The 23,461-nt window shown below is 38.3% G+C and overlaps 2 long non-coding RNA genes across 2 annotated transcripts; one reads left to right on the top strand and one right to left on the bottom strand.

Moving 5' to 3' along the window:
• Positions 1-10,525: 10,525 nt before the first annotated feature.
• On the bottom strand, positions 10,526-15,601 carry LOC140331221 (uncharacterized). Its single transcript, XR_011920895.1, has 3 exons — positions 12,188-15,601; positions 11,759-11,820; positions 10,526-11,668 (listed from the first exon to the last, which is right to left on the bottom strand). It is a non-coding gene; the product is annotated as an uncharacterized lncRNA (long non-coding RNA).
• Positions 15,602-19,940: 4,339 nt separating this feature from the next.
• Positions 19,941-21,242, top strand: LOC140331220 (uncharacterized). The gene is made up of 3 exons (XR_011920894.1): positions 19,941-20,130; positions 20,420-20,582; positions 20,997-21,242. It is a non-coding gene; the product is annotated as an uncharacterized lncRNA (long non-coding RNA).
• Positions 21,243-23,461: the final 2,219 nt, after the last annotated feature.

Below are 23,461 nucleotides of genomic sequence, written 5' to 3'. Positions count from 1 at the left end.
CTTGCCTTTAATCACAACTCCTCTTTACTTGTCAATATACAATGTCTACAAGAAACCAGATTATCTACCCCCTCCTACCCTAAGCATGTGTACAAAAATGATCCACAATTTTTGTGAGAAAAAGTGTGGGGTTCTGATAGCCTTCCATATCAGACTGTTAAAAGTACCCTATTTGACTCTGAAATCAATAGTTTCTTATTAGACTCCAAACGCTTATCAGCCACGTTTCATCTCTCATTTGTTAAAGGTGGTCTCCTCTCACAAAAAAAGGTACCTTATTCATGATGGGGAATTCTAATTTCATCCTTTACGTTCAATTAGAGCATGAAATTCTTACAGCAACTCACTCCACGTTCTTCAGGTACTTCCAGTTGAGAAACAGGATATCCTCTCCTGTATGTGGAAAAATGTTATCACCTCCCCTTATTTAGTGTGAACAATTTTGTCTTCATACACTTTTGGCCCCTGGGCTGGTATCTATATTTTATTCCCATACCAATAACATACCTTCCCTTCATTCCCACTCCTACGTTGTGGGAAGAGAGGGGAATTTGGGTGTGTTTCTGTAAGGCCCTGGTCAGCACCAGTACTCACTAGACGCCAGTCCCCCAATCTAACACTGCAATCTTCACCTTTAGCAAGCCCCCCGCTCAGCCTCGGGAGACTGGTTGCATTTCCCAGCACCGTTGCCCCCAGGCCTAAATGCACAAAGCATCAAATCTGGGTATGTGCTGGCAGTGGACCAGGAGCCCACAGATTAAGCAGTACAAGAACTACAAGGCAAATCCAGAGTACAAGCCAAATTCATACACAGACGATCAGTCCACCAAACAAGGTACAGAGGGAGAAGGCACAAGCAGTGTCAGGGTCACAGGCAGAAGTCCGTCCAGGCTGTGTATAATTTATAGCTCAGGAACAGGCAATGGTCTGCAACAGTAAATAACATGAATCACACTCCAGCACAGATCAGCCCAGCTAAGCACTACAACAGGCATGGATCACTGGGAGCAGAAAGGGTATACAGCCCCAGCAGCCAATGGCAGCACAGGAGCACTAATCGACCCCTAAAATCCGTTTCAGCTGTGCACAGCCTCAGAGTGTGTGCTGGGGATGCCGAGAACGAACATTTCAGGCTGCATGACTAAATGGAAGCAGAACATGTTGCCATTTTCTTGCTACTGCAAAAATAAATGAAAGGAGATACTGCAGTGGTGAACAGCACAGAATTGGCAGCCCTAAATGCATCTCCTAACAGCTTCTTCCTGAGGAAGATTGGGGAAGTATTTGGTCCTCCACCCCCCCTTGCTCCAGAGTAGGTGTGCTGTGCGGAAGGTGGTTAGCAGCCATCTTATTGGGATTCAACTTTTCAGTAATCACCCATTAACAGCCGGGTGGTTACTGAAAAGTGCTGGGTGGGGCACATAATAAAATGTAAGAAAAAAATGAAGGCGTAAGGTGAAATAGAAAAACATATGTGGTAGGTACAATAGGGAAGTGTGCAGTTGCCTAACAAAAAAATCAAGAGTTAAAAGAATGAAGAGGTCTGTGTTTTAATGACCATTCTAATAAATTCTTATAGTGAATATGAAAATAATTTATTCTGGCAGTCCTTTATTGGTATGTAAATGAGCTTGTCTAAAAAAGGAAGTAACCATGTTGTGACAGAGGAAGATGCTCAGCAAAGTCTGTGTCCTGACCAGGTAAATCCCATGGGAAGGAAGGTGAACATATAAATTACCACTGGAATAGTTTGAAGCTCCTGATTGAAAGCTGAGTAACAGTTTGTTGTGTAAAATATGCTATAACTATATAAGAAAGGTAATCATTTAGGGTTGCTCAACAATTTACATTTGTGAATTATTACAGCCACTGTTTTATTATGTGCTTGGTTTTTTTTTTCAACACATTTATACATCTTTTAGTAAAATATCCCTTTACACTATGTGTAACTGCTTAGCTTTCTTGAAAATTGTTGTAAAATAAAAACTAACATAGCCAAAACACAACAGATCTAAGTGCAAAAAAGGGCACCACTTTGGCTGAAATCTTTTCAGTTATTTATGCACTTTGACCTACAGTATATAGCTTTACACTACCACTCCCTCAGATTAACAGAAATTTCTCTATCAGTGGAAGTCTGTTTACACCAAGTCCTATTACCTACGTCAGCTCTCAATGCTGTATAACCCTTTATGAACCAGTTATTTTTATATTTTTACTTGGCAATAACAATTTTTAAAAACAACTGTCTTTTGAGGATATTGTCTTGCAATTTTTTTATATGTAATACAAAAGCAAAAAAAAATTACATAACCAAAAAAAAAAATCATTGTATCTACTTTGGTCAGTTTAAAAAAAAATTAATGTACAATACCAGTAACACAGAAACAAAGCATATAGTATACATTGCTTACAAAACATACATTGTTATTGTACATGCAAATGAATAAATGCTGTTTTGTGCCGTTAAAAAAAAATTAATCAATAAAATTAATAAAGGCAAAATATAATAAGAAATAAAGGTTAGAAAACTGAAATAAAAAAAAAGAATTTGCAGGAAAATAATAGTTAAGGTAAAAGAGGAAGAAGGAATTTGTTAGGGCAGAGTAGAACAAACTATTACTTAGCAACATATTTTATTTGAATAAAACTTGTTTAATTGTCAGGTTGCTTTACCTAACATCACTACTCCAGATGTATGAAACAAAGCGGATACAAAACTAACAATGTTACTGTGTATATGTTATGTTGTGTGATATGTGCGGGAAGATTGCTTATAAACATTGACTCTGATGGTTATTTTGCAAATCAAATTTTTCTTTTTCAAGGAAAATTCGTTGATGGAAGAATGTGTTAAAAATGTACTTTGTGAGTAAACTACAGTCACATACAAGGAATATTTAAAGTAAAAACAGGGTTTGTGACAACACAACCTTCCCGCATTCACTATGTAAAAATTCATTTTGCAAAATTGTAAACTTGGTCTACTGTGTCAGCCAGTCTATTTTTTTCAAAAACAGATTCTGCCATACTGTATTTACAAAGAAACTCACTCATTTTAACAGATAGAAGTTGCTGGGTAATGCAAACTACAGATGTATAATAACATCATAGTGTATGTTGCTGCATGTAATGATGTAGCTTTTCTTGTCCTGTAAGGCCGTGGTCAGTACTAGTGTTGGTTGAATATCTCACTATTCAATTCAACAGCTATTCGATTGAATAGTGAGATATTGTTCGGGTAATTGAATGCTGAATTCGAACACCATTGAAGTCAATGGTGGGAGAATTTGGATAATTTTTAGGGACTAATAAGGGCTGCAAGAGCAATCAGATTGCTCTTGCAGCCCTTTACTAGTTGTATATGTTCTTAGATAGAGTTTCTCTATCCAAGAACACAGGGCACTAGATGTGATGGAATGGGTCACAGCTGTGACCGCAAAGTTCCCACAGTGTCTTGTGACTGTGGGAACTGAACTGCAGATGAACTCTGCAGTTCCACTACGAATACTGGGGCACTATAGGTTAATTAACCTGTAGTGCCCCGAGGATCGCACAATCTTCTCAATGATTGCAGCCTTTGCTTTGCAGCCATTGATTAGCTCAGTGTGCAATCCCCAGGGCACTACAGGTTAGTTAACCTGTAGTGCCCAGGGAATCGCCTGCAGTCAGAGCTGTGACCGCACCATGGTCATGTGACCGTGGGAACTGAACTGCAGATGAACTGGGCAGTTCCACTACGATCCCCGCACTACAAGTTAATAAACCTGTAGTGTGCAATCCCCGGGGCGCTACAGCTGTGACCACAAAGTTCCCACGGTCATGTGCAGTTCCACTACGATCTCTGGGGCACTACAGGTTAAATAACCTGTAGTGCCCCAGGGATCGCACACTCTACTCAGTGATTGCAGGCTGCCCGCAAGTATCTCTTACTCTGTAACACACTTTCCAGCACAGTAATATGATACATTTGTTACATTTTTCTTGCAGTGGATAAAATAATAAAAGTATGTCATTGTAGGATAACCTGTTAAAAAAAATATATTTAAATAAACACAAACACTAAATAAATTAATTTAACGTTTTTTTTCGAAGACTTTTTTTACATTTTTTTATCCGAATTTTTGCCGTTGAATCTCGTTTTTTTCGGGTCCGGTCTATCCGAATTCGAACAGTCACATTCGGGTTGAACATAAGGACAAACCGAATTCAAACACCAACACTAGTCAGTACCAGTATTCACCAGATACCAGTACCCCAATCTAACTCTGCAGTCTTCACCTTTAATAAGCCCCTGCTCAGCCTCTGTATTCTGGTTGCGCCTCCCAGCACTCAGTTGCACCCAGGACCTGTGCGCAGAGATTGGTGTCTGGGGATAGGCCGGCAGCAAACCAGAAGCCCACAGATAACAGTATGAGAATTACCAGGCAATACAGAAAACAAGTCGAAGTCAAACACAGGAAATCAGTCCACTAAGCGAGGTACAAGGGAGTGGGCGCAAGCAGAGTTGGGGTCACAGGCAGAGGTCGGTCCGGGCAGAGTACAAACAAAACGTCAGGGAACAGGCAAAGGTCAACAACAGAAAAACACATAGGAATCTCTCCAGCACAGATTAGTCCAGCTAACACTACAACAGACATAGAGCAATGGGAGCAGAGGGGCTATAAAGCCCCAGCAGCCGATGGCAATGCAGGACTTAATCAGGAACTATTCTGCTCATTGGTACAATCCCCTTCAGCTGCACAGTCTCAAGGCAGGGGATGAAGAAGGACCATTCACATTCAAAAGGAAGCCGGGGATGCGCAGGCTGCAGAGAAGAGGAGTGACAGCTATTTGCCTGATCCTTATTGCTGTTGCAGGCAAAGCCGACAAAGAGAATAAGCATGGTGTGTTGCCCTGCGGTGGACAACAGTATGGGTTCGCTGCCTAGATGATTGTCTCCTAACAGTCCCACTCAAAATCTTTGTTTTTGTGAGAGCCTTTTTTTGTTTTCAATCCCTCCTACCAACAGGAGGAAGGATAGTAGACACCAATAAAGGAACCTAAGATTATACATCAAATTATTTAATTTAAGGCAACTCTGACACAGCTCCCTACAAAGCAAACCGGTAATTTGTACATTTTATACTACCAGCATTGATCCTTGCAGAATTAAAAAAGACAACTCTGCTAAAAATGTGCCGTTGTCCTAAGCTGCCCTTTGTGGATTATTCTTACAGGATACAATGATGGGGAAAAAAACAGCTTAACCATGGATCTTTCATCGCACTGTCCTGAGGACTTAGGTGGTGTGAGCAAGGGAATAAGCTGTCTGCTTTAGGAAAAAATCAACAGGACAACATTCATGTTTGGGATTTGGCACAAAGGATATTCCTACCTGGGTGGTGTTTATAACAGTACAGTTTTGTTCATTAAAAAGACTAAGATAAATAAATTACAAGGAAATGATTGTTACTGCTGCTCTGTATAAAGCTGCAATCAAAGTTTTATAGTTTGCAAATAATAAACATTATCTTCTGCATCTGCTCGATAAGCCTTGTAAAGGCTGGTTTTGTGTAAAGTGTATATAAATGCAAAATCTTTCTTTTGGGTAGAGTGAAAGGAATGAACCCTATGCCAGATTTGTATTGAAGTCCAGGTCCCTGCTGGCAAGACCCACTCTATTGGTTCTAGTGACCCTAGTCAATGGAACAGAAAGTAATGCAAAAAAAGTCCCACATTTTATTGTTGTGAAAACAAGAGGACTTGAGATTGGGTGTGAAGAACCACTTCCTCCAAAGTAGCTTTGTCAATTGCTATCAGGATTCTATGAGGACCCCTTCCAGCTAACGTGAGTCCTCTGTGTACCTTTAGACCATCTCAGTGCAGCTTATCTGCTGGTCACAAAGGTTTATTATAAAGGTTCTTATTTTCTTTTGCATCTTCATAGCATAAAGTAAAGAAACAGGTCACAGACAGCAACAAATACATTTTAGGGGTTTTTATTCTTCCCTACTCTACTAAAACTACCGTATTTTTCGGACCATAAGACGCACTTTTTTCCCCCCAGAAGTGGGGGGAAAAAGTCTGTGCGTCTTATGGTCCAAATGTATCAAAATGTATCCTCCCCAGCTGCTGTCCCGTCCCCCCTGTATAGCCCCCCCTCTGCCTTTTCTCCTGTCTCCTGTTCAGCGCGGCCGGAGTGACTGTGTCTCCTGTATCGACTGTGATGTTGGTTTTTAATGCACATAAAATATTTTAGGACACTATTTGTTTCAGAATCTTTTTTTTCTTCATTTCCCTTCTCTAAAAAACTGGTGCGTCTTATGGTCCAGTGCGTCTTATGGTCCGAAAAATACGGTACTTTAATCCTCCCCTACACTTCCCTACCCAAAAAACAAAAGGGAACATTATGGTTGTGCATACATTTTAAAGTCACTTAAAGATACTTTAAATCATTAATGAAGGTAACTTCCACATTATTATATGTTGTAACATTCAGGAGTTTACCACAGCTGTTTTTTTATTTGTTAGGATTATTATTAGTATCTGTTGACAGCTGCATGATCTGGGGAGCATTTGTATGTCTATGAGCTTACACCTATGTCAGGGCAAAGCCATGGCTGTGGCCTAAAGGGAATTTTAGTATTTAGCGGCCTAATGAATATCTGAGTGTTAAAATGGACTTGTACAGATACTTTTTAATGGTTATTGAAACTTTGTTAAAGCAGAACTAAACCAAAACAAAATCATACTCATACCCAATTCCTCCAGCGCTGTCCTCCTTTGGTTTCATCTTCCATCCTGCCATCCATCTTTGACCTGCTTCCATTCTGGCCCTGATTTATCAAGCGAGCTTGCGTAAGCTCGCCGCACGTAAATACGCGCTGATATACGGAGCATATTTCCGCAAGCCGGAGTTGAGTGCACTCACTTGTCAGCTGGATTTCGGCTTTCATAGTTGAGCAATGGGGTCGAGAATACGCCAATTAAGGCGATTAGTTTGCAGTTTTGCGATGCAGGAAGATCTGTTAAGCGCTGTCAATAATGAGGTCATAGCAAATAATTAGTGCACACCTGTTCCCTGTTTATTTTGTTTTATTTATTGTTGCATTTGTTGCACTGTTTTGATATTTTTTTGTTTGCTTGCAACACTGCAAACTAATTTAGATCAAGCTGTATATATACTAATTAGTACTTTATAGTATGTCATCACACAATAGTATGACTGTAAAAAAATGTCACCAAGCATTTGTGATCTGATTTATATTTCATTCTAGTTTGGCTTTATAGTAATCAAATATTTGAAAAAAAGTATTATTGCCAAAGATGTTTTAAAGCATGTATCACGAAACATTTACTTGTGTGTATGTCAAAATACATTTAAATGCAAGAGGAATTAATCAAGTAAGTTTGCTTGGATGGTATGCATTGATCTGACTTTTTGTAATCCTCATTATTGTTAGTTTCATCTTTTGCTGCAATGTTTTTGTGCCTGGTTTGTAATTACAGTCTCTGATGTTTAGCAGTTCTTCAGCAATGTTTTGTCATCAATATTGTTTTCCACAAATATTGAGTACAAATGTCTGCATTGTTTCCACTCCAAACTGTTACTTGAACCCCCTCATTGCCTTTGTCCCATTCTCAAATGGGACACATTGCCCCTGATTCATCATTGAAATCCGCGATCGCTAGAAGCGCGAAAGTACGCGCGACCGGCGATCGCGGATTACCGCGGTCCGGACTCGAGCGTGCGCGTACACTCGCCTCCTATTCCGGATCGCTAATACGAATGCGCGACCGATAATCCGATTTTGCTTGATGAATCAGGGGCATTGTCACATATTGGTATTTGAATGTACGATGGGGTGCTGAGAAGTTCCTGGCTTTGCCCCCTTCTAGATGAAATAGAAAAATGAGTGTGGAGGCATATGACAGCCTAATATCTAAGTATGTAACTTTGCAAATATCAGGTCTTTGCGTTTCCTAAAACTGTTTTTTTCTATTAGTGAGAAGCTGTGATGGCAGAGGCACAAGCAAGTTTCACGTCGTTCTGTGGTTATTACTACCTACTGGTAGTAACTGGACTTACTGGTCAGTTTCATTTTTTAAGTGGAAGAATAATCTCACAAAGTCTTTATTGGGGTTAAATTAAAAAATTCAGATTGTTTGCCTAACCCTTTAGAAACCAACCCCAGGCATGTTTGACTATCACTAATTAAACACCCTTTATTTATAATATATCTTTTAATTAGGAAAATGTATCACCTTTTTATATAAAAAATGTGACTATGCATTTATAGGAAAACAAACCACAGCAAAGAACACATCTGTGAATAAGTTAATATTTCTTTGGTCACTGTCACAAAGTTGTATAAGAAAAGAAGCAAAATAAGGAGGTATAGCCAGTCATCCATGGATTTGTTGCATTTATGGTTTAAAAACCACTGCAAACAAAAAATCAGATACATGAGATTGCACACAATAAAACAAGAATATATTTGCTTTTAGTGTTATTGGCAATATGTAACTCTGTGTAAATGCTTTTTCACTGTTTACCAAATTAAAGTAAGCATACAATGAACTATGAATTAAAAACTTGCAGGAAAAAATAGAAGACTAATGACTTAAAAGATAATACAGTGTCCAACTAACTGGAGCTGTTACTCACATTACTCATAAAGTAGATCAGACTACCACACTTTACACAAGGGATGTTGTTTGGGTTCAGTTACACATTGAATTAAAAAAGTATTCTTTATACTGGTAAAAACTGGTATTGACAAAAGTACATTGTTTAAACATTATTCATATTGAAAAAAAAAGATAACCAGGAAGCTTGATTATACAAGGGACAATAAAAGTATTTACACAGGCTGTGATGTGGTACAACTTTTCCATAACCAATACAGATACAGTTTAAATATAACATTTACCAAAATCAGAAACAGTGGAGTGAGGGGGGAGTAAATCCTGGGCTAAACAACAAATAAATAGAGCTTTGGAAAATAGACATCAATGTCTGGACCAGTAGGTAGTAATAATCTCAGAAGGGTCCCTTGTTAAGATTTGTTTAAGAAAAGCCAGGTGGAGTAACAGTGGCATTGTAGAATTTGTTGTAGTTCTATAGGGTCAAGTGTCTGTTACATGAAATCATACCATTTGTCGAAATACTTTGATACACTTTTTTCATCGGTTTCATTAGCTTCTAACAATTCCCTATAAAATATTACCTCCAGTATGGCAATCACAGTGTCTAGGCTAAGAGGTTGTGAGTGTACCTATTGTTGCATTATGGTTCTCCTAGCAGCTAGGAGACGGGGAGCCTGATTCATCAAGCCAAATCGGAAGCTTGCTCGCACGTATTCGCGATTCTGAATCGGAGCCCTCAAACCTATTTATTAACCAAATTTCAGCTGTCGATAATACGCTGCGATTCTCCCTGCAGTTATCAATTGAAATGATTGCCTGCTTCGAGCAGCGTATCTCCGGCAGCTTGACACTGGCGAGCTTGCATTAAAAGTCACTCTTTCCATTAAAAAATCATTCTTTCAAATGGCACACATCTTCCACTTAGCCCTAAAAAAATGTTTGTGATGTTTAAATGTTTCAAACATATATATTAACTAAGAAATACACATATTTTTAAATTAAATATTAATTTCAGGTTCCGAAAGAGTTAACTGATTTCAGCTGTTGACATAGGTGCCTACCTAAATGCTTACAATGCCTGACCCGATGATCTGCCTGCTGTGAAATACCTGCGAATTCGGGCAGGCGAGACCTCACTTTTTCCAGCACACTAGATCATCCCACAAAAGTCACAAACACACACACGTTCTTTTTTGCTGCTATAACCTCCAAGAAAATTGGTTTAATGGTAGCTAGTGGGGTCCTCGGTGTACCATCAAAATATCAAGTTGTTACAAACAAGGGTTTAGAAGATCTGAAGTATTAAAGTTTGTGAGTTGTTAGGCTGATGAATATGACAAGCAGCCTTAACACACATTTAAATGTGTGTATGCATGGACATGCATTATGCATACACATTCATACACACACACACACATTTAAATGTGTGTATTCATGGAGATGGATTATGCAGGAACATGCATGCATACACACACACACACAGACACACACACATACACGTAAATAAGTAACAAAAACACACCAAAAAATTAGTTTTTACACAATGGTTGTTTGCACACCAAAATATATAACATGCTCTTATCTTACACCAACCTGTTTTGAAGCTTGGAAGAGTTGCCACCATTCCTGCATTCCTATGGTCATCGCTTCCAACATCCTGTGACCTTAAAAGTAACGTAGTTGTGTTTGTTAGAGATGTCCTCTTCAAAATATATGTGATTTTAACATCATTCAACAGTACATTTTGCATAAATTACACAGCTGAACCCCTTAGTATGTCAGTTTAAACAACAGAAATGTAGTTGGCCAATTGGCAAGCACAATTATCTGTTAGAGGCAATCATCACAGTGGGAAGTGAGGTGTGCCATATTTGTTCCTTACCATTAACTATATTTGTGCTCATTTTCTGAACAAACATGCAATCATGTTTTGGTCACTAATTTGTAGATTTTTTTAAGGTCATTCCAACATTACTACTACAGTATAGTATTGAGTTAAGACTTCATACTTTATTAGAATAATTGTTAGCTACATTTCTAAAAGTTCATATTATTCTGGATAATATAGCACAACTGCGTTTTGAGCGTACTTTGGCCACATAAAAGTAAACTTATATAGGTGAAGTGTAGAATAATTGTGAGGTACACTAACCTGTGGACATTAGTCAAACACAAAATATACACTAGGCTATCTTATCCAAAAATGTTTTCACGCAGGAGAACTCAAACAAACACTGTAGGTGTCATGGAGTCAGGAAAACATTTGGAGATGTTATACTTTGTGCAAGAATAGGACAGGAATCATGTCTCACCTGGCACCCGGCATCCAGCATCCAACTAAAAAATTCAACCAGGCTGGGCACAGCCGCGGGCCTCCTCACCAGCCTGGACATGGCTGCGGGATGCCTCATCAGATTGGGCACGGCCGTGGGACGCCTCACCAGCTTGCCCTGGACCTGGTGTTAGGAGCTAGAGCCAGGGGGCCTGCTGGAGCGGGGGTGCTTGCTGGAGCCAGGGGGCTTCAAGGAGCCGGGGGGCCTGCTTGAGCCAGCCATGGAGAAGGTGGATCTCTTGGGATTGGCCAACCCAGCCTGTGAAGAACTGCTTGGCTTACTTCCAAATGTTGGCCCAGGGGTTCACTCAACATATTACAGAGATAGTCAACTCGTAACATGTTGGCACCCAAAGTGGCTGATTGATGTTGGACTGATTCAATCAGACGCTGCATGTCATTATGTCTTTGTTGCTGTTGTTCCTGGAAAAGACTATAAATGCACGCCATATGTTGTTGGTTAATTTCTTGGTCCTGCCGATTTTGGCCTATAGTTTCATGTAGGACTGTAAGGGCCTGTCCAAAATCATTTGAACTTGGGGCATCCATCCTTGACTCCGCCACTCTATCACAATGGCCAACCAGCCTCTGAGTGAGGCTTAGAAGCTATACACATTTCTTCATAATCCCAAACATTTAACATGGATCGCCTACAGAAACCTCAGGCGTTTCCTCTTCTTGTGTTAAATGGGTATCTGAGAGACCCTAACAAAAAATACAAATGCAACACATTGGGAAAGGTTCATTCCCCCCAACCCATACAAAAACACAAAAAATGGAACAGTTCTTGCCTACCTCCACAGTGGATGCAGACGGTGAAAATGCTCCAGAACCACAAACCAGAGGACACTGATGTTCTACAAAGGCACATGATATATGACATCAAAATTAATGAATGTGTAGACTAATCCTCACATATCTAAAGTCCACAGTATTTAACTAAGGCAAACCTAAATTTTAGAATCACGCAGAAACTGGAGTCTATTTGAAATATTTGACTCAATAACCAGGCAGACATTCCCAAAGGAAGGCAGCATTATAAACATCCTCAAATAAAATGGAAAGAATAGGAAATAGTATAGCTCCTGGAAGGCTGAACACACAAACCAAATTACCTAGAATGTCCCCCAGGCCTCTCTGTAGTGGCTCAACTATCTCCTCCTGTAGATGTGGACAACACAAAAAACACATTTTGCAGGAATAAAGTAAATGGTGGATTCTTACCTTAAATATCTTTTTGTATGTTTTTTAAACACTTTGTTGTTTGTAAGCTCTGTAGGGCTTATGAAATGTTGCATGCAGAAGGTCTAAGAAATTCTGTGAAAATATATAGGGTTGCAGTGACATGGGCACGGCTATAATGGTATGTATAAGTGCGGGTACGAGTACGTATATGGAAGAGCTATATATATATATGCACCTAGGCATTCGCCTATTCCTTCCTTGATTAACCCCCCCCCCATAAACCAGTCCAGTTAAAATAGTAAAAATAAAAATGCATATGTATTTATATACATTTAAATGTATTTTGACATATATACACAAGTGAAAGTACATGTATTATACCATCTTTGCCAACAATCCTTTATTCAAATATTAGATTTATCCAAACTATAATAAAATTTAAAGCAGATCCCAAATGCTTGGTCCCATTTTTTTTGACATTCATACTATTGTGTGATGACATAATATAAAGTGTTAATTATTATATACACAGCTTGATCTAAATTAGTTTGCAGTGTTGCAACCAAACCAAAAAGTATCAAAACAACAACAAATCAAAGTATAAATGAAGCCATTTTGTAAATTAGTATAATGTAACATAAAAATGTAGCACTTAAAAAAAGATCAAGCACTAAAGATTCAAATTGACCTGTAATGGACTATAGATGCACACAGAACACGGAGCAGGTGCGTGCTAATTGATTGGTATACATCACCATTGACAGAGCTTAACAGATCCACCTGAAACTCGCAGTTGAAAATTATTCACCTTAATTGACCTGTAATAGACTGTAGATGCACACAGAACAGGAGAGTTTGGGATTAAAAATACCATTTCTGTGTTTGCAGATGACACCAAACTATGTAATAGAATTAAGTCTATACAGGATGTCTATAATCTGCAAGCAGACCTGGATGTACTGTTTGATTGGGCAGCCAAGTGGCAAGTGACATTTAATATAGATAAATGAAAAGTTATGCACTTGGGAGCTAACAACATGCATGCTTCACACTGTCTAGGTGGAATACACTTGGGGAGGTCAGAAATGGAAAAGGATCTGGGGGTCCTTTTAGATCATGCAATCAAGCTTCAATATCTGAAGCTAGTAAAGTACTTTCTTGAATTAAATGAGGAATAGACTGCAGAGATGGAGACATATCCGGCCCCTGTACAAAACATTGGTCAGTCCACATCTGGAATATGCTGACCAGTTTTGGGCACCAGTTCACAAAAAGGACATTGTCGAACTGGAGAGAGTGCAGAGAAGGGCAACTAAATTAATAAAAGGAATAGAGGAGTTTAGCTATGAGGAGAGATTAGCTGAACTTAATCTATTCTCCCATGAGAAGAGACGTTTAAAAGGGGGGATATGATCATCCTGTATAAATATATAAACGGTTCATATACAGAACGCTTTTCCCCATTATTCACTTATCATTATTACATTACAAAGAACAAGACGGCACTCTTTGCGTCTGGAAGAAAAGAAGTTTAAGCTCCGGATACTACTATAGATTGCTTTAAGAAAAAGCTGGATGTTTTTCTAGAAGCAGAGAATATAACTGGGTATTAAGGCTTTAAAGTAAAAATAACAGTGACTGTTGATCCAGGGAACATCCAATTGCCTCATGGAATTAGGAAGGAATGTTTTTTTCCCTGTTGAAGCAAATTGTACCAGGTTTTTTTTTTGCCTTCCTCTGGACCAACTATATTCATAGGGTTTTTTATCTGGGATATGTTTATTTCCCTAGTGGTTGAACTTGATGGACTTATGTCTTTTTTCAACCTAATCTACTATATACCAGGGAGCAGGTGTACGCTAATTAATTGGTATACATCACAATTGACACAGCTTATCAGCTCCTCCTGAATCGCGCAGCTGAAAATTAATCGCCTTAATTGGCGAATTCTTGACCTCACTGCCCATTTATCAATGCTTGAAGCCGGCAGGCAAGTGTACTGGTACTCAGCTCCGGCTCGCGGTAATATGTCTTGTCGAGTGGCGCGTATTCTTGCATGGCATGCATACGTGTGTTCTGTTGATAAATCAGGGCCAATAAATCAATATTTTACTTTTTTATTATTGTAGAATTTTTGTAGTTGGCACCTGAAAAGTCCTGTTAAACTAATAAATTGGGTTCACCTCTAGAAGATAATAAAGCCCTTATCAGTGTTATCCCCAAACCTGGCAAGGACCCTGCTGAAGTCTTTAATTATAGACCTATCTCCCTAATACATTGCAAACCTAAAATTATAATGAAAATCCTATCCCTGAGCCTAGGTTCGATCCTAGACCAGTAAAACCATCCGGACCAGATGGGATTTCTTCACCAACGACATGACCCAGACAACAACTAGATGTACAATAAACCTGACAAGTACAATAAACCAGCTGTGAATGGTAACTGGGATGAGAGAAGCAATGTTACTTTCATTGGATCTAAAAAAAAGAAGAAAGAATTTATGTTAGAAGAAGTGTACAAGTTTGTTCCTAAGTAAAGGAATATGCTTAACACAATATAATAAGTGTGTTTACAAAATAGACATGGTTGAGGTCAGCCCCATTGCATAAAGCAGCACAGGGGATCCTTTTGACCTATTAATTAGACATAAACTCCCTAAATAAAATGGAGTAGTTACACAATCTGTTACCCGACGCGTTTCACCTCCAAGGGCTTCTTCAGGGGACTATTGTATATTCCTGGCTACATAGAAGCATATTAAATACATACGTACTTTCATATTATCACAATCAAAAAATTGTATTGGTTGAATTCAGTAGTTCAAATACTCTGCTATAGAGAACATTCAACTGCTAGTAGTAAAAATATAGAGACAAATTTATGAGTAATCAAGGTATACCATAAACAATGTTGTGACCAAATTGTATACATATTGGGTTTATGCCGAACTAATGACAATCATAATTATATTCAAGTAAATGGTATGGTGGTCTATGTATTGATATTCAATTGGCACACATAGGATACATTGCAATTGATTCTGCTATAGTTCAAACACATGGGCAATAAATGAACATAGTATATAATTATTATATGAAAAAAGTTATTATTGGAAGGTTACTTACATGATATTTTGCAATAATTCAACGATAAAGGAGGAATATTAATTTCAATAGAGGAGGTACAAGGATGTAGCAACAATATCTGAAGTAAAAAGCATGATAACGGTAGGTATATTGGAAAGTAGTAAAGTTATCTGACAGAAATGGAAAGCTTTTGTCTTAAATTTATATAATAAGAGAGCATAAGTGCTAGAAACCTGGTGTTGGTATAGGTAAGGAACATATTTCTAGTACGGATACTGGCAAGGGGTTAGTCTAAAGTATAGGTGAAAAATGTATATCTCTGTAATGCTAATGCTAGTCATTGGCTAGTACAAAGTGTAGCCCTGTTATGGGGGGGTGGGGGGGGTCATGTAAATGACTCCCACAAACCAGGCTATGGTGCTAACCTGTAGATAACAGAGAGGATCCTGGGCCTTCGCTATTTGGAAGAGTGAGGATACTAATAAAGTTGGCAGTGCCTCCACCCAGGACAGGGTCTCTGTTAGCTCCCTTCCTGGGACATTAACCAGAAATAATAACAGTAATATAAAACAGCATCCGAGGAACCACTACACCCAGCATGCAACATTAACTATTGCAGCTAAATGAACACACAGGTTGGAGTATTTGTAAGCTTTATATCTCAAAACAGTAATAACAATATTTACAATCAATAAACATCAATGAATACACATATCAAGCACATAGCAGAGTCCTGAGGATAATTGTGCACAGATATACCTGGGTATATTTACAGTCTATAACCACAAATACCTCCAGTAATGATCAGTGTCAGGATGAGTTGCAGAGGTCTCTGGAGTTGATTGTAGCAAAGATGTCCTGATGAGATGATCCTGAAAACAGCAGCAAGGAGATCCTCCAACCGGCAATTGGGCTATGTATGCTGTGATCCGGGATTGCAGGGATGCAGGCAAAGTCTCTAGAGTTCAGGAACAATCTATCTGCACTACCACTTAGACCCTAGCAATAACACTAATCTGCCAATGCAACCGGACCTCTGCTACCTATGGGCCATCAGATGCCTAACCTATGCTAGCTGTAACTAGACAGAGGGTGCAGATCAGCAAAGATAGCTGAAAGGGCAGAGCAAATATATATTTGTGTGTGTAGCTGATACACTGACAGTAGGGATATCCCAAAGTGATCTCTGATAACAGATATCACATATACCCCATTAATACAGAGGGTAATAATATAATACTGCACTACACACAGACACAGATAACAGATATCACATATACCCCATTAATACAGAGGGTAATAATATAATACTGCACTACACACAGACAAGGCAGTCAGTGTGTTCTGGAAGGGATGCAGGCACCTACCCTGGCTGAGAACATGTTCTCATCTCTGTCCCTGTACTTGGTGCATTTCCTAAGTGATCTCTGATGGGGTTTCTAAGGCCACTATCAGGGGCAGGAAACACTTCAACAACTTTATTTGCAAATTACAAAGTTACAACTCAGCAAGCAGATTGAAAAAGGCAGTCCCCTACAAAAGTAAAAGATTAGTTGCATGCAGAGGTTCGATAGAATGATAAGAGCCGTACCTGATTTTTTCTTCATTCAAACTTTCGGTTATGGAAGAAGAAGTGTTGAAATTAGGCCTATCTTTTTGTCCTCCATATGCCAGCGACAATTTCAAAATCATTAAAGACATCCATCTATTTGCTTGGAATCTAGTGCTGAAGTGCCTTTATGACAAAACACCTAAACCTCAACCTTCATCAATCCCAAAAGAATTCTTTTAATAAAGTTCACAGGACTTCAGAGTATTAAAAGACCTCATGCAACTACTAACTGAAAATGAAGTGACCCCAACTGACATCTCAGAAAGTCAAACACAGCCAGAAACAAGAACCTTTGGATATCTTAAGACAACCTAAATCAACTTTCTTTCCACAGATCTCGTTTCCCAGGATCCAACTATTAGTAGATATGGTCACCAAGGAAATCTTAAGCACAACACCTTCACCTCATAGAAGCTTTGCCAACTTTACAACAGATCAAATTGGTGCTATACTATCACTCAAGAAAAACACAGACATAGTTATCAAACCATCGGACAAGGGAAGTAATGTGGTGGTTTTAAACACACCACATTATAAATCTATTTGTCTGAAGATACTCAACAAGCGAGAATGGTATAAACCCATTCACAAGACCGTGGTAGACAACTACAGGTAAGAGTTTATTCTACTCCTATATGAAGCCTAATCTGTAGGCACTATTAATCAGAAAACAAAAGATTACCTTTGTATCCAAAGAACCCCACTGACCCTAGCAGTAGACCTATTGTATCTGGAATTAATTCACTGAATATGAATGGCAGTGAATTAGTAGATTTGTATCTGAGACCGTTAATTATTCAATTGCCATCCTACCTCAAAGATACGATTGAGCTCCTATAACTCACTAACAACCTTTATATTGTCATTGCCATTGACATCGAGGGATTATACAGCAGCATTCCCCATAGTAAAGGGATCGAAATGGTTAGAATTTGTATGGAACGTGAAATCCTACAGTACCACGAAATACCTTTATCTTATCATTGCTCAAATTCATTCTAGAAAATTTTTTTTTTTACCTTTGATAATACTTTATACCGTATCTCCAAGTCCAAGGAGTGGCTATGGGCACCAAATGTGCCCCGACCTTTGCGAATATCTATCTCGGAAATATCATGAAGTCCCTCAATAACAAATTTAAAGAACCTCTTACTTTGGAGAAGATATATCGACAATATACTAATAATTTGGTCTGGCTCTCCTGAAACTCTTTGGAAATTCTTCACATCACTACAAACCAATACTTTCAACCTTAAATTTACTATACAGTATAGTATGAAGGAACTACCATTCTTGGACCTTCTACTACGTATCAATGAAGACAACTCTATCTCTACAACCCTCTATCGGAAAACTACCACTGGGAATACAATATTGCATGTCACCAGTAGTCACCCACAACCCCTGAAAAGGAGTATCCCATATAGCCAATATGTGAGACTCCGTAGGAATTGTTCTAACGATGAAGAATTCAAGATGGAAGCCAAAGCATTATAAATAAGACTTCTAGCCGAAGTTACTCCAAGAAACTCTTGAAGAAATCTTTTCAAAGAGCATATACCAAGTCTAGAACAGAACTCCTATCAGACAAAAATATACAACAACATGCCTCTAAATTACAAGGCATTCCCTTAGTGACCAAATTTCATCAAAATCATGAATTATTCACAAATATCTGCAGCAAGCATTGGCATCTTTTAATATCAGAACATCAACTGTGCAAATTTGTGACTGTCAAACCACTAATTATTTATAGAAAATCCCCTTTTTTGAAGGATCACTTGGTACAATCAGAAGCATATAGCACCAATGGAATATTCCGATGTGGTAAATGTTTATAATGCGAATGGGTAAATGAAGCACTATGTTTTACACTTCCCAATGGAAAAGTCCACCGTCCTAATGCATATATAGATTGTACAACTGAATCTGTAATATACCTGATCACATGCGAATGTGGATCATTCTACAAGACAAAACAAAAAGACAACTCAGGAAAAGGATATATAAGCACATCTACTCAATGACCTCAGGCAAGATAACAGCACCATTGAGTTAGCACATTGGTACAAAACATAACTATAACCCTAAGGTTATCAAGTTTGACGCGTGGGAGCATGTGCAACCCACGCGGTGGTGACATTGACATTGAACTAATGAGATGTGAGACCAAATGGATTTTTAACTTGCAAGCAACCAAAAAACCGGCCTTAAACGACATCATGAGTTTTGAACCCTCGTTGTCTAGTTAAATCTGATCTCCTTTCCTTGTCACATACTACTGTAACAACATTTCTCCTTATACCACCTTGGCACGCTGACCTTTATAGGACATGTAGCCCACCTTAGATGAGTATGATAAACAATCTTTTTCCTGTCTCCCCCCCTCCATTATGGATATGTAAATCTATCTCTTCTTTATTATATATTCTATCTAACTTTTCTATCATTATATATATTATATAGACATATCCATATTTTTAAGACCTATACCAAATGAAGGGGTTTCATGAAACACCCAAGCCACCGATTATTCTGATCTGTTAACATTCATGCCAATATGTTAATACATGACTTATAGTAAAACAATAATGTTACATTTCAAACTCATATTCTGTATAACCTGATTTTAAGATATATGTTTACAGTGTTTACAGTGGTTAACATCTGTAATAAGATTTTCAGCTAATATGATATTAACCGTCATTTAATGGAAATAGATCACTTTAATGGATGAATAGTGGATTATTAATTTCTATACCTACATACAAAATGATCTGAACAGTGGTAATGACATTAGTAATATCCATTACTCCATATATCCTTTTTTATAGTTTTAATTGGTTTATTATGATCAATAGAGAAGTCTTGAGTTGCATTTAATATATAGGATATCCGTTCTGCTAACACATCCTTTATACATAGATGTACTACCCATCTAACAGACTCTTCCCATTAATCATTAAACGTTCATATCCATCTCCCCGTCCCTGATGCTGCATGTCCCCTCTCCTTCCAAAGTCCCCCTCCTTTCTCTCCCTCTCTCTCAGCTAATTTAGCTGCCTGTACAATCGCAGGTTAAGGGCATCACAGTGAGGGCGGAAGTGCTTTATTGTATCTTTACATCCGGACGTGATGACGTGATGACAGTGATATTCAAAGACACCATTTGATTCCTGGGCATAAAACAGCAGGTGTTGCTGCTGTAACTGAAGCAGTTTTCTGGCTATGCATGCGGTCTGCATACCCCTTGCTATCCTCCTCAGTGGCAATTGCTAAAGGTAACCCTTATCCTTTTCATAGGTTTCATTAATTATTTTGGAAACAATATTTATATCACCTATTTCTGACTCAACTCATAAATAAATAGAGCATTAGCATTTCTACATAACTGCATACCATAGTCATAATGCACTAATCCTGAAAGCTGTTATTCATTCCTCTTTTATTATTTCCTCATTATTATCATTATTATTTAATACATTCTTATTATTATGCTTCTGATGAAAAAAAACTATATTATACCATGAACTCGTGTTTACTAACCACTAATTATGATAATACCCATAGGTATCACACTTGCTAGTGAATAACACTGGAACCACTTTGATGCAACTCATTTGGGCCACTTTATTTGGGATCCAGATACTGGAGCAACCCAACCAACACAATCCCCCCCCCCAACAAGAGAAAACGCCACCTTTTTGTACATATGTGTCATCTTCACAAATAAGTAAGTTGATTTTTCACCTTTTCTCCTTTTTTCATAATGACCAATTTATATATTATAAGGCTGATAAATGAACCTTTTTTGTTATTGAATACATTGGATATGGTAGATGATTAGAAAATCTCTTTGTCAAACAACAAATAGTAAATGAATACTAGATCTTCTCCTTTCATAACAAACATGACATGGTTTTGTGCTCATAATTAGATTACTATATATGGATAAATATGTATGTTGTGCATATCAATATAAAGTAATGAGAAATATTGATTTATACATGATGCAGGAACATGAAACAGGTACACCTGCTTAGTTATGAGTAATATTATCTTGAACTGACCTGTCACTCTTGTGTTATAATTTTGTATGATTCAATACAATAGTCATAACTATTCTTGTTTATACCTTACTGTACAGATGCTCTGACTCGCCTTGCACATCCCTTGATGAAGCCATCTGGTGAAACGCGTCGTGATTGAGATTTGTAAGCTTCATGTACCTTTGTTGCAACACTTAGACAGACGATTCTATACTTAGAAAGCAAGGCGTATCCCTATCAAGGGATGCCTTTACCATGTTTGCCTTTCTCACATTGATGTAATGAAATATGTGTCACTCATATTGTACAATTTTGAAAAATACACCTTAATTTGCTACCAAAAATCCCTGTCTCTTTTCTACTTGATTCATGCCTTGACTAATTACAGGGTTGGCCAGTATATTTCTGATTTTCATAGATATGGTCCCCTCCTTTGTTCCTTGCATATGTTTATTCCAATACATCAGTATAAAGTAAATGTTACATCGAAGATCATACAAGGAAACAAAAAGAACCAAAAAGGAACTACAAGAGAGATGATATATCATGAAAAGAAAGAAAAAAAAAAAATATATATATATATATATATGTGTGTGTATATAATGAGTGTATGGAGGTATTAAGAGGGTCATAGGAACCTTGGAAGGCTGTTTACAACAGCTAGTGAAAATAATAGGTGTGTGTATTATGGGTGACCGCATGGTCAAAAATGTAAAATATCTGTTTGTAATTGGGAAATAAGTAAGTTGTATAGTAATGTATCAGGAATCACAATTTAGGAAGAAATGATTTAAAGCTCAGCATATCGTTGAGACAAGGATATTTAGTTGCTTGCAGGATCACTATCCATTTGCACTTTGATTGTAGAAGGAGAGTGTTTATGTCATCGCCCCGAGGATTGGATAGAATGTGTTTAAGTCCAAAAAACTTTAGACCTTGTGGGTCAAAGTAGTGCTTAGTGCCCATATGGTAACCTAGTGGAGTGGTGATTTTTCCATTGATTACCGTGTAGGTATTTTCCTATATAGTATGCGCCACGGATGCATGTTAAGATATAGATGACTCCTGGGGTCGCACAATCTATATAATGTCTAGGACGATGTGTTTGTCCATTTGGTAGAAGTATGTTCATGGAATTTGTGTACAACGTCCGCACTGGAAGGTGCCTCTAAAGTTGTACGTGGTTGATGCATTGGAAGATAAATAATGGCTTGTCTTTGCCATTTGGTCTTTCAAGGAGGGAGCCTTGCGAAATGTAAATTGAGCTCTGTCGCCTATATATTAGTTTGGTATAGGGTCGGCTTTTAAGATATGTCAATATTTTTGTCAAATGTGTTGAATAGATTGGTGTTGTTGGTTGAATGTGGTAATATTTTTTGTTGTAGGTTGATGATTGTTATTTTGTTTCTGTTTCTCTGTCCGTAAGTTGTCTCTGGAAAGGAGACAAGCTTTTTGATAAGATTTCTTTAGAGTTTTTCGTATCTCAGTGTTCTCCCCAGAAATTTTTTTCAGCCGAGTGGTAGGAAGCTGTAGCCGGGTGGTAAAAAAGGGGGTGTGGCAAAACACGGCAAATTTAGTGCTCCCAGTTGTTTATGCCAGTTGTTTCAGTGTTCTACCTTCTCCCAGTAACCTCTTATTGTTTCAGTGTTCTACCTTCTCCCAATTTATTGTTACAACTTTGTAATGCCTGCCCTGTTAGTATATCCAGTTTTTCTATTCTATGTATTTTGCCACAACTGTCCTATGCCGTGTATTGTGACCCAACTTACTAGTGTTCTAAGTTTTAAGAGTGTAATCCGTTGTAGTAGTGTAAAAGTATAATGAATGTGGTGTAACGTGTAATGTGGTGTAAGTTAGGCTTAGCTCATATTAGCAGCAAAAAACATTTACACCTTCTGAGTGACTTCTGGCAACTGCTGGGCACCTAGGATTGGTAACCGGCCATAAGTGCTGGGCACCTAGGATTGGTAACAGGCGGTAAGTGCTGGGCACCTAGGATTGGTAACCGGCCATAAGTGCTGGGCTTATGAGAACATAAATCTCTACCTAGCAAAATGTGCTGCCTGCTCTGTTACACATATCTGTCTGCATCTTACCTCAAACGCCAATTTCTCCAGAATTAAGAGGTGCAGGGAAACAACAATATAGGTGGAAGTGGGAGACACGTGTGGCGATCACCTTTCATCACCATGACATCGTTACAACATTAAAAAAAACTGTCCATCCAAATGCACTTCCTTGTTACACATGACTGTAACCTTCCAGTACCTCAACCTCAATAACATTTAGTGGGCAGAGTTAATTTTCTAATGATGCCATAGTGATGAAGTTTTAGGGGATGTTAGTCACTGATGTTCCCCACTTGTACTTATATTTTTGGTTTCTTACACCTCCCCATTCCCCAACTGAAGGTCAAAATGTTAGATAAGTGGACAGGAATGTGTAACAGGGCAGGGAGGCCCATTTTAATGGGCAGAGTGTTTTATGTTCTAATGATGCTGTAGTAATGAGATTGTAAGGGGAGAATGTGCCTGCCACTTGCACCTATATTTTCAGTTTTGTA

Source organism: Pyxicephalus adspersus, chromosome 5, assembly GCF_032062135.1.
Source record: "Pyxicephalus adspersus chromosome 5, UCB_Pads_2.0, whole genome shotgun sequence".
Classification (NCBI taxonomy): domain Eukaryota; kingdom Metazoa; phylum Chordata; class Amphibia; order Anura; family Pyxicephalidae; genus Pyxicephalus; species Pyxicephalus adspersus.
The sequence above is the reverse complement of the archived record's forward strand: the minus strand, read 5'-3'. Positions and strand labels throughout refer to the sequence as shown.